General features: G+C 37.4%; 1 protein-coding gene across 4 annotated transcripts in view; it reads left to right on the forward strand.

Annotated features, from left to right (window-relative positions):
• Nucleotides 1-13,176, forward strand: part of RORA (RAR related orphan receptor A) — a 414,152-nt gene that overhangs the window by 25,104 nt on the left and 375,872 nt on the right. For all 4 annotated transcript variants that reach the window (XM_067003933.1, XM_067003930.1, XM_067003931.1 and 1 more), the window contains exon 4: nt 10,714-10,805. The gene's annotated coding sequence lies outside the window, so the exon portion shown is untranslated. The remainder of the gene's footprint in view (nt 1-10,713; nt 10,806-13,176) is intronic.

Below are 13,176 nucleotides of genomic sequence, written 5' to 3' on the forward strand. Positions count from 1 at the left end.
TAAATATATAGAATCAAATAACATGGAAGGCTTTTATGTTAAGTATTGAAGCATCCATTATTCTTTAAGCTTATAGTCCTACAGTTTGTTAGAAACTGTTTAAGTCAGAATGATTCAAAATTACCTGTGAAAATCTGCAGCTGGAGCATCCTAAATGTGTAAGAAGTGGTTGCAGCACACTGGTGGGTTAACATCCCAAGTCAGCAATTGCATTTCATCCCTCTGAGCACTTGGGAAGCAGTAAACTGGACGAATAGCAACTCGTACACAATGCAGCCCCTCAGAACAAGTCCCCAGTGCAACTTCATCTGGGCAAGCTGTAAATTTACCAGTTACAGCTCCTTGACATCTTCAGCTTGATAAATTGATACACAGTATGGAAGTAATTCTAGCTGGGCAGTACTTAAGAACTGATTGTAGCTCGTTAGCTTAATCCCTAAGTCACCAGTAGGTGGGTCTGACAACAGCTAGCCTCCAATAAAGACCTCCTGTTAGCAACATGCTAGGCAGCCTAGACTTGCCTCTTTGACTAGTTCAGAAGTGCAGATAGCTGGATTTAAACTGCTTGCATGTGTGAAATGCCCACTGAGAAGTCTCTTTAAGACTTCTTCTCTCTAAGAGGAACCCAGCTTTATTTTTTTTGTTCCTTTTCTCCAGTTTCACATGAGCTCAAGTATACCCAATCTGGGGAACACTGAGGACATACTGCACATCCCTGCTTTGATTCCTGTATTTGAGAACTCCAAAATTGCAGTGGGTGGAAAAAAACCTTGGACATACTAACATGCTCACTGCTGGGTTTGCATGATGTTTCATCTGACTACTGTGCTTTCTGGGTATAGATTTTACTGTTTGTTACTGAGGGTCAGGATGTTCATACTTCATGGATGCTCCTGAGCATTTTGACTGTTCAAGCCGAGCCATTTACAGTACCAATCTGCATAACGTGATCATGGAATATTTGCAAGTGGCCTACAGTTAATTTTGCCATATGAATTGCAGTGGCCAAATTAATTTTGGTTGTAGTCGGTAGACTGCCTGATCACCAAAGCTGTAGGAGTTAGAAGCTGTCTCCCGGTTCTCCTGGAACTTGTGTGAGGACATGTGGTCCAGGCACTGGAGCTGTTGGTTGCTTAGAGTCTGCAGGTTGAAGACTCTGTGTTCCTGACTCCAGAAGAGTATGCTGATGCTGGGAATGTGGTAACCATTTACTTCTAAAGGGATTTGGGGGGAATGTGATGTAGGGTTTTAGAGCACTGCATGATTCCGAGCTTCTTGTGAATGCGCATTCTGAGTTAAAAAGCAGTAGAGTTCTGCCTGCAGCACAAGATTGTGGAATTCCCTCTCCCAGGAGCAAGCCTGAGGTGATAGAGGAGCAGTAATCCTATACTTCCTAATGAAGCTACAGAGGTGTGCACAAATTAGTCCATCCAAAAATTGTTCCTTCTGAAGTTGAAACATTAAGGGAGATAATGCAGTTTGCAGACTCCATTTTTCTCTCTTCTAGAAGTCTAGAAGTGTGGTGCTTAGTCCATAATTAGAATTATCAAGCACTCTGGTAAGTGATCAAATGCAAATGCACTTCTTTGCTTATAGTATTACGGATCCATTTAGTAATCTACAATGCTTGTTGGGGGAACTGCAAAAAAATTACTAGTTAGCTTTATTTTTGCAGTCTGTGGAAAATATTACTACTAATAGGTTTCATATCACTTTCTGAACTGCACTGAAATATGATTTTTCTTCTCTTTGGAAGCCCTATTTCTTTAACGATTTTCTCCAGTGATTAGGAGGTTCCCCCCCCCCCCCCCCCCCCCCGAGAATGATCATCAATACCTGTTACTCTAGTTAGATACAAGCAGCTAGAACAGAAAACTCCCTGTCTTGCTTTGCCAATCTGGCATAGCAGTTTTTGAACTGCTTGCATTAGGAACCTGATGGATAAGGCAAGTAATAATGGCCAAACAATGAAATATCACAGATTGTTAAAAGGCAGAGGCACTAAAATCGGAAGATTTAAGCACAGCCTTGCTTAAATGTAGAAACAGCTGCACAATATACAACATGCACAGTAGAATAACCCATTGTATTTCCTGGGAGTAAAGATAATACTATCCCAGGTCAGAATAAAATTAAAACAAAATTTATCTGTAACAAAAAGCAAGTGTGTAATAGGGTTGAGTCAGGACTGAAGTTGTGAATTGGAGACGGTGCATGTAGGAGCCTTCTCTTCTTTTCTGTGTTAACCAAGGAGGATTCACAGGCAACAGACTTAATAGGTTAAGCAGACAACTTGTTCTTGAGTGTCACAAACAGATGACACCTACTTGGTATTCTGAAAGGCTTTCAGGCTGTATGGATGTGCTAGACACCAACAGAGGTATGCTTCAAAGTTATTTTCCTAAACATCATTTTACAAATTTGAGGCAAGCCACATTCTATTTCAATAACCAAGTGATTTAGTTAGGTATGCTTCCTTATAGGTAAAACACACTATGCTCTCAGCTAGAATTTTATTCCCATTCTACAGCAGCAAAACCTTGGGTCAGATAAGGGGATAAAAGTTTTCAGGTATTGCATTCTGATGAATAGGTGGCTGTTATTCATTATTTATCTATTCCAGAAGGTTAATGAACAGCTGGAAAGCTAATTATTGAGTTTCTGTATTTGCGAAGAATAGCACTTTAGAAAGTGCAGATCACTGAATACCACAGACAAACTTCTGAATATTCACTTAGATTTAAAAATAAATCTGCTTGAACCATGCATGTCCTTATTTATTTGTCTTTAATGACTTTTTGTCACCATTTAAGCACTTCTTCTGAAGGTGGGCATAATGTGAGTTCAAGTCAATCACAAATCAAGGAGCATCTCTGTATAAAAGCTTACGTATTGTATTTGTAGTATTACATATCACCTTGACAGATTTGGGAAAGAACCAGGATTCTTAAAAAGCTGACTGGTATGATGGTTAAATGGTTATGAATAATATAATGGTTCCTGGTATGGCTAATTCCTCTGAATAGGAGCAGCCAGTCTGTCTGACAAGAACACAGTGATGTTATTTAACTATTTGTGGTCCTTTTGATCTCTTGCTTCCCTGCACTAGCAAAACAAGTACTGTAACTTAGCTTAAGGTTCCTCACAGCTAATATTGAAAGCAGTAAATGATTCCACATACGTTTCCAGCAAGGTGCTTGTTTGTAACTTCTGTGCTGTTCCTGATGGTCTAGAAACTAAACCAACAAAAATACGCAGTGAGCATTCTGCTTACAGAGTGTGTGTGTGTGTGTATACGCAGAGAGAGATACAAACTATATTCTAGGATCAACAAGAGGGAAGTATGGAGGGTTGCTTTTGTCATTTCTTCTTCCAACTCTTGATAATTCCATAGATGCTGTCAGGGGAACAGAAGTGGTATCATGTGACCTATCAAAAAAATCAAGGCAGCTCAGTTTTCCAACACTGAAGTAGCTTTATTTCCTTGTATTACAAAATAATATTTGGGCATGAAAAAAGAGCAAGGTGAAATAAAGTATAGGTGTCTTGGTACCACTTTGAGTTTTTTGAGTTTGAATCAAAAATGAAAAAATGGAGGGCATATTTAAAAATACCAATCAGACATCTTAACTCAAGCTTTCCTTCTTCTCAGAAGGAAGCTTCAATAATTTAAAAACATTTTAATAACTTTTAATATCTAAAATCATAGGAACAGGAAGGTCATATTGCTGACATTTATGAGGTCCTAGTGTTCAGCAAGGCATTTAAGCATGTGTCGCGTAAAACATGTGACTAGCTTCATTCCCTGATAGCAGTATGCTTTCCCAAATCTTACTTCTCCAAAAACTTGATCTTTAAAAAGTCTAAATGTATGTAACTCCCTTGAAACTGAGCTTTTTTATTTTCTGGATGGTTTGCATGCCCTTAAAGTCTGAGCTATACATTCTATTAATTCCTCATAGCTAAATGAGGCACACAGATGTTCTGACTGATACAGGAAATATTGAGCAAGTCCATGGCTTTCTATGTCAGTGTATGCAGTCCAATGGGTACTTAACTTTGCTTATAAAAGGATTTTAAGAGCCTAAGCAAACAGTTGTTTACATATTCCATTCTTGACTATTAAAAATGTGGTTTTAAAAAAATGTTTTGGAAACTTTTTGTGTGGTTTTGGGTCTATTCTGTCCCCTCTCAACACCCAATCCCTTTCTTCTTGGAGGCAAGTATTTGGGGAGTTGGACTCTTCATGAAAATCTCTCATCCACAAAACAGAGTACTGCAGAAAAAAACAAACAAACAAACAAACAAAAAAACACTACTGTGGTAATCAGCACATTCATTTGGGAGAAAAATAGGGCTGAGCTATTTATTTTTAATAAGTACTTAAGAATAGGCTTGGAGTTCCTATTGAACTTAAAGACTTGATTGTGCTAGCTACACATAAGTAAGAAAATTTAATTCTAGCATCCTGGGCTAAGAGTCCTTGATAAAAATGGAGTATAGTTAGGACATCAACTTAGAAGGGATGTAAACTGCTTCATGAAGGTTGTACTTTGAGCCTCAGAATGCAAAGAGCATGCCTACAATTTCTTTGTTATGGATCCAAATTGCAAAGCTGACCAGACAGGAGGCCCGTCTTGCCAAATGAAAGAGCACAAGATCCCTGACAGAAAATTTAAGAATCTGGGGTTCATTTTAATGCTAGGTATGAAATAGTTCTCCTGGATTTGTTTGTGAGCCTGAAGTGATACAGTGTACACTGTCTGGAAGATCATTGTGGGCTTCTCGGTCTCTCTTGTCTCCTTGAAACAGACGTGTATGTAGCACTTGGGATAAGTCACATTGGTTATTTAAAGCTTTCTTCTAGTCGTCTTAGATTTTTTTTAAACAATTTTTAAGGTAGAGCTACAAAGTGGGGAAGACCGAATTTCACAGTGGAATATAATCGTGAATGGTGGATATAAAAAATAAAAAATTTTTTGGTTCTTACAATCCAGACTCACCAATTTCAAATGTTTTCACCTCCGACAAATTTTGCAACACTGTAGGGGAAAAAATAAGAATTAAAAGCTAGTATTTGTGCTACGTGTTAAGCTTTACATTCAGACAATCAAAAGTTCTTAAGTAGAACTACTGTGTTTTTGCATGGCTGTATTGATTTATGAAAAGCCACAAACATTGGTAAGGAACTTTAAAGTGAACAACTACTTGTTCCTCTGAAAATTGTTCACTGATCTTGCTGTTCCCAAGAACCATTTAATGTTGTTGTAACTATGTTATAAAATGAAGTCTCAGTGGACAGGGGGAGTGGCAATAGTTGCCATTGGTATGTGTAACAGGAAAATATCAGTGTATTATAAAGATCATGGATAAGCTGAGACAAGTTAAATTAGTGTGAAGTTAGTGCTGTAAATATTAAATTATTGGCTTAATCTATTTGAATTCAAGGCAAGTGTTTGCTGTCATGATAAGGTGAGAAAGCATGATGCTGTCAGTGAAAATTTGCACTGATTACTCTGGGTGACTAATGGCAGGACTACAGAGATGAAACATGGTGGTAGCTGCAAAAAAACTGGGAGAAGATCTGTTGACACATCACTAATGTACCTGTAGGATAACATATTCATGCTGGATGTGGACAAAATATATTCCATTTTATATAAGTCAATCGATTTTCATGTTATTCACCACTTGAAATTTTACTTCTGTATATTTTTGTATTTTTTAATTCTCTTTTGCTTGAGTTGATGAAGTATATTATTTTCAAATGGTAGTTAATTCTCTGTAGTAGCATCGAGAATTGCAGAGGTGATCTACAAAAGAAACCAATGCGTTATGGAAGAATGTGAAGATTAAAAAAAAAAAAAAAGCATAAAACTTGCTTTAAGTGGCAAGCTCAAAAGGAAGAGTACTATAAGAATCAAAGTATGGCAGTTTTTTTTTGCTTTAAACTTCAAAATTACTGTATTGGGGTATCATGAAGTCTCCCAGTCACAAAATTTAAACATGAAGACAGACCAAGTTTGTATAGCAAAGAACTTCCTATTTTGACTGAAACCTGTAAGGCAATTATTTTTCTAATTAACAGAATAAAGTATGTCTAAATACATTTGTGAGGATATTTTACATAGCTTGTTTTTCTTTGTTAGTAACAGCTTTCCTTTAAATAAAAGTTATGACTTCTGTGAAGAAAGAGGAGAAATGTCCTGCCTGTGTCAGTTGATACTGCATTCATAGGCTTGGAAAGACTCAGAAACAGGGAGTTGTGATCTTGTGTTGCCAGGTTTACCTAAGCTGAAATTCGCTAATTTTGTTCTTTGAATCAGAAGGAAACAATCTGATATTTGGTATTTAATTTGCATAGTTCAGATGTACCTAGAGTCCTGTGGCAAATGAGTTAAAGCTAGTTATTTGGTTAACAACCTTGTCCAGTTTATTTAAAATTACAGATTGTTGCAAATAAAATACCAGAAAATCCACCCTTGCAATCATTTTAATTAGACCGAATACTTTTTTGAGTTTTCTCCCTTCTCTTTGTAGAGAGGTACTGAGTGTGTCAATGTGTTTCTTCCCTCTGGCATTCAATTATAAGTGACAGAGGTTTTGAAAGCTATTCTGTGGTAGGCTCTTTATTTTGTTGTTTGTAGACTTGTTAGGCTGTCTTGGTTTGAGAGAAGTTGCAGGTTTATTCAGTGATATGGCTGTGCATTGCCATAACCACCTGGTACTCACTGTGGTACTCCTTGTGATTCATCCTAAATAGCGGAGTGCTTAGGCAGCCAGGGAGCAAGAAGCACACTGAGCCAAAATGACGTGGAAACAGCTTGCCTGTTGTTTAAGTCCTTATTTTGGGAGAGCATCTTAGAGCTGTACACAGACACAGGTCTCAGGACACCTGTCCTAGACTCAGAAACCTTACTCTAAAGGCCTTTTTTAATGTTATAGTAGGAGCAAACTTTTTCGTGTTGGTCTGCAAATGATATTGAGGATAGTTGAGTCCCAGCTGAAGACATTGAGAGCCTCTGTTGATGCTGCTGCTGCTGAGTAGCCTACTTAATATTATAGGTATACTTCTGGAGTTGAAGTGCTGTAAGAATCACCATATTGATTGTACAAAGGCTACCAAAGAGCTCTCCATATTCGAAGTGGAGAGAGACTGACTTTTTTTTAGCTAGAGAAATCCATACTTGGGTCAAGTGAAATAACTGTATTTTTTGATCTATTTATTCAACTGAAGAAATGGAAAATGGGCTTTTTATAATACATCTTTTAAAGCATGTTTAAAAGAGTTTTTAAAAGTTAAAAATAAAAATGTGCATTTTTCAGCATTTCTTTGAAGTGTATTTAAATTTACATTAAGTAAAAATAGCAATGTGCAAAAACCATCTTTTAATTTCAGATTAAATATTGCTTGATTTACAAAACAAAAACAAACAAAACCCAAACATGTTCACATTGTATTTTTTGTCATAGAAAGAAGAGATGGGAAAAAAAACAACAGAACTCCTAGCTTGTGTTTTTGTGCTCTATAGAACATGAAGACAAATCTTACAGTAACTTTTAAAAACTTTTTTACACTATTTAAACTGTATGTTGTGGTAGTTCTGTTCCCTTCCTTCACTCATCTCTAGACCTAGGGGAAAAACAGATCTTTTCCTTCTTACTATTCCTTTGTTCCTTTAATACACTGGAATATATTCACTCTGAAATTCCTCTTTCAAGGATTTTTTCAGCTTAATACTTGAAGCTCCATATTCACTCTTCTATATGTAACTTTTCGGGGTTATAATTGTTAAAGACAGGCTTTATATACATGTGTATATATATATATATATTAAAAAAAAAAAAGACCTAAATGAAACTTGAGTTATTTTATCCTGGACTGTCAGTAAATTTTTTTAGACTCTTAGTATGTGAAGAATTTTCTATTCAGATCTGTTTCTCTCTCTCTCAATGTTCAAGTGCAATTTTTGTAAGAAGACCTGATAGTGTATGCTAGGTAGCATCAGTTCTGTGGGAAAGTGGTGCAAAAGTAATCCAATAACCACTCCAATAATGAAGCCAATTTGCATCACTTTGGCATCGCATTATTAAAAACAAATGTTTATTTCCAAGGCAAACGAAAGAGTTAATGCTTTGCAATCTTTATGCTTTTGTGCTAGGAGTAGTATTGGATTGTGGAGTGTTATGTTCTTAAAGAGTTAAAGCAGGGAGAATGTTTTCAGTAATGCTGGGCATGCTAGTTGACCTTTGCACACAGTAGATAGCTTTCCATTTTTCTCTCAAATAAAAATATTTTACTAGATACAGTGTTTAAATCAAATGATGCTTCAAATAATGTAAAAGCTGAATAATTATTTTAAATTAAATTGTGGCTTTCACTTCTGCCTTTCTGGCATAATTCAGTTAATGCTCATCTAAGCCTTAATGTCTCTGCAGTGTATTTGGGCTGCTTGAATAAACTGATGGTTAGAGTAATTTTTTGGTACATGTTCAGTGAAGGAAATTTTTATATGTCTAAGCTAGCCAGAAGATACAGTTCTGTGACCTGGAGAAAAAGGAGGGAAACCAGAAGGTATACAGGCATGGCTCCTCCCCAGTGCGATAGGATACCTGAGAAAGCTTTCCACCTGCTGTCCAGACCACTTTCTTTGATGGCTGGATTGTGACATAGTGGGAAAAGTCAGGTATTTTCTATCATAATTACCCCATTTTTCTGGAGGTAGTGGATTGGAAGTCATTGTGAGTTAGTGACGACATGAAATATGTGACTATTTAACATAGTGACCGCTAAAAGGGAAGTGTGCCAGTGGTGTAGTAGGTTTGTATGAACGCTTCACTGTGGCTGTGTATCGGAGAATATGTTCTTCACATACCTCATATGCAGGTATCTGTGCCATCTTTCTTTCCAGATAGTTAGAAGTAAATCACAAAGCATATTATTTGGCCGTGTTTTGGACTGCAAAAAATGCAGGTGTGTTTTGGCTTAAACTCTGTGCATGCATTAGTTTCTAGAAAGTATCTTATTAGTGGCGTGTTAATGTGGCCTTAGATACAAGATAACTTGTAGTTTTCCCATCCAGAATGATTTGGACCTATTAATTTCTAGTTCGATAGGCTTTGCTTGGCCAGTGCGAATTTCCTTAATGATTTCAAGTGAAAGTGAGCTCTCCAAATACACATGAAATATCAAATATTTTGAGATGCTGCCAATGAGCCAGATATCTCAGAGTGGTTCTTTCCAGTAAGGTGTTTTGAAAGAGGTTAGTGACAGGATCTGCTGGAGGGATGACAGACACATGAAGGAATATGAACAATGAATATTTAGATAATAGTAACATTTTTTCTACGTGAGAAGCTGTTGTTACTCTTTGCTTTAATCTGTTGGTAACCTACTATTGTTTTTAGGGAAGCACACTTTGCATAAAAAGTATGAGTTATGTAATTCATCCTTTACATCAGAGTAGCAGTAAACACTGCATTTGAGGGAACAGCTGTTCAATAAAAACACAGTTAAGAACAAGGTACTGAAGCAAGAGTTTTAAAAAACAAACAAACAAGAAAAACACCCCCATGTTTTGGACAAGGAATGATCCAAGACTTCAGAAAGCATTTTATGTACTGATCTTCATTTAAAAACTTCCATTTTCTTGAGATGAAAAATGAATCTTTAGATCTGATTTTGGTCTTCCAGGTTTTCATTCAAGTCTCGAGAGAATATGGGTTGGCTGGATTGCTCCTCTAATTCAATTAGATTACCTTTGTGGAAGGAAGAGGTTGTCTGCAAGTGTATGCAATGTGAGAACGGTGTTCATCTTGCTAAAGAAAAATAGGCTGTAATTTTTTTAACCAACTTCAGGAGAAAAGCAAAGACAGCATACTGAGAAAGACAGATATCTCTTGGCCTTTTGCCTTAATTCATTCACGAGGTATTGAATTCTTAAGAACTGGCTTGTGCTATTGCTGCTCACTCTTTACACTGAGGGCATGGTGATTGTGGACATAGTGCTGTACAGGTAAGTGCAAAGGCTTAATTACTTCATATGTTGCATACTTCTCCACTTCTGTTTTTCAGAAAGGAAAATCTAGTAAGGAGTGAATCCAAATGGCAGAGGAAGAAAGTGAGAATAGAGACATAGAAACAATGAAAAGCAGCTCATAGTTTAGATGAGTTTGCAACAGGAAGAAGATTGTACTGAAACTGTGCTGTGCTAGCTAAAACAAAATGCTCCTTAATCTTCAAACAATTATGTGTGAGTGGAAGTTCCAGATGAACTGTTGGATCTTTCTACTTTGCTTAGAGAGAGACTGTGGGAAAGGGTCCAGTGAAACCTGCATCCAGTACTCATATAGTCACAGTGCCTCCAGCACAGTTGTCTTATCTCTTATTATTTCCTATTTTGTTTACATCTAGAATAGGACAGAACTCTGTTTAAGTAGTATTTAATTACTGCCAAATACTCAGCTTCAGTAATTAGTTCAGGTTATATACGTGTAGTCTGCTAGTCTGCTTTTTTTTTGCTTAAGCTTAATGGGGTACATAATTTCCAAAAGTTGCTTTAATGTATTACAGGCTGTGTGTGTTTCAAGTGGAAGCCGTTCCTTGTCCTGCTGTAGTATTCAATTAACCAAAGTTCTATGAATCCCTAATACATGTGCCATAGAATACTGTTACAAAGAATAGATACTTATGACCTAAATTCTTTTTTCAAGATTTTTCGATAAAGATGAATGCATCTGAATTGTACTGGGTGGCCCCAGATGAGAAGACTCCACTCAGGACCCAGTAGATGTCCTACTACTTGGTGAGTCTGAAATTTGCAGTTTAGAACGTATACCACTCTTTCTTCCACTTCTGACCTTTTGCGCTTTATTCTTTTCCTGCAAAGCCATCAAAGCCACAGATGGGAATGTGTTTGGTGAAAGCAAATGTGCCTTAGCCGTGGCAACTTGTTGCCTAGGTGGAGCTGCAACTGGAAGGATTTGGTGGGGAATGTCACAAGGAAACACCTAAGACAGAAAATACAACAAAATACTTGGCTATTTCTTTTTGTGTGGTATTATCCAAATGTTGCCCTTGTGTTTATTCAGCTCTGCATCAATATGCTCTCCACAACTGCTAAACTGGAGCTAATAAAGCTTCCTAGGAAGGTTTAACAAACCCCTTTGACATGTTGTGGCCAGAGGTCACTGTAGTCCAGTTCCACAGAAGGGAATAGAGGCTACTATGGACTTACTGGGTTTGGAATGTACTTTGGCATTCTTTTTCAAGTAAGACATTTTCATAGCTGTATTAATTACGTAATTAGGCCATTATTGACTACCTCAAATTCAAAATGTGCTTGTAGGTTAATGAACCACAAACAGTAAGGCGAAGTGGTGTTGTACTATTCAGTTGCAAACTACCATATTCCTCCTTGTGTGTGCACGCTGTACCTTGTGCCTGTCCTGCACTGGACCAAGCTTTCTGTGTTGTTTGGTTGTATGCACAATAGCTTTTTCTGCTGCTTTGTCTGTCATCCTGTGTGATCTTAATATCTTGTCTACTGCAGAGTCGCACAAGAATTGTGTGATTATTAAGATTATTTAAATTGTTTAGTTACTAAAACCTTTGTATCTATATAAAATGAACAAGATTAATAGGAAATGTTGGGAGTATTTACCCTTTTTGTTCTATTCCTGTTACTTCTCATATGATCATTTCTGGGCCACTGTTAGAGATAACATCTGCAGCAATTTCTAGAGTACTTCTTAATCTAACCAAACCTTTTTTCGTCAAGTTATTCAGCATACCTATCTTTGCCAGTAATGCCATCTTACTTGTTAAAACAAGCTTAGTGATCAGAGTTAATGAACCATGTTTTGGTATGACTTGAAAGCTAGAAATAAAAGACAAGAAACTGAGGAAGACCCATGCCCAGGAAGTATCTCAGCAGAGCTGCTTCAATGACAGGGAGTGTAACAGAAGTCGTCATGGTTTTCCTCTGTTACACAGAGCTTGAGTGAACTGTGACTGTACCCTTTCCTGATGGTGCTTGCAGGTTTTTCAGGCACTCTGTTTTTATGAAAGAGCAAAGCTGTTTTGTCTCTTTGCTGTACAGGTGCTGCAAAAACTTAGATTGTTGCCTCTACAAGCATGCTAAAGATCTGTCCTGCTTTAGCTATTTCTTACTGTTAGTGACTTGAAAGAGATGTTAAAGAATGAAAACTCATTTTTTCTTCTCACTGATTCAGATGCTGTAGATGCTTGTTTACTCCTCTGATTATTTTCCCCTTTAATTTCTTTTTAAAAGCAAAGCTTTACTATATGATATCCTTTTGTAGCCTTCAGTGTTTCACACCCTTCTTTCTCTTGTAAAAAAAAAAAAAAACAAACAAAAAAACACAGAAGAAGTCAATTGGAAAATTGTTTAGTTTTAGTAAATGTGGGAAGATGCTCTAAATGACAATTACATTATATGGTAGGTGTATTAAGCCTCAGCAGCCTTTAACACATCAAAGGAAGAAAAAAAATCATATTCTTTCATAATTTAAAGTATCTGGAATACTAAAAACACTTCTGCAAAACACTCACGTGAATAATCCTTACTGTGGCAAGTAGCTCAATTGTTCCCAGTGCTGGTGAAAGGCAGTGGTCTGGCAGCTTTGAGGAATGAAGTTCTCTATTTATTAGCTGGGCAAGTTTCCCAACACACACTGCCTGGTCAGCCTGCTTAAACCCTGATCTGAAGAGTGCGGGATAAGCTTTCTGTAAGGATAACAGGCATTTCAGTTTCCACAGCTCACATAATTCTTGTCTCTATTTGGAGGTTGCCAATTAGTGGAAAGTGAAGGAAGAGAGTTTGCATGCAACTGCAACTCTAATCCACCCAACTTGCATCACGGAAGGACCACCTCAGTGCCCTCTGCAGATTCCGGCGAAACCATGCCAGAAAGACTGTGAACCTGTCCAAGTTAGCACGTTTTGTAGTGTAAGGATGGGACTCTCCCCCAGAGCCTCAAACCAAGACAAGGGGATCAAAATGTATTCCTGCCTCCCTCCTCTTTACTCCCACTCCCTCTGCCAGTCATGCAATTGAGAAGGTGCTTCTATCAGGCAGAGATGCCTTCATCACTGGCATACTTTTGCGCTCGTATGCTGGGTTTCCAGGCCTGCAATAACTGAATGCTTAATCT

Source organism: Anser cygnoides, chromosome 11 (assembly GCF_040182565.1).
Source record: "Anser cygnoides isolate HZ-2024a breed goose chromosome 11, Taihu_goose_T2T_genome, whole genome shotgun sequence".
In the NCBI taxonomy this organism is placed as follows: domain Eukaryota; kingdom Metazoa; phylum Chordata; class Aves; order Anseriformes; family Anatidae; genus Anser; species Anser cygnoides.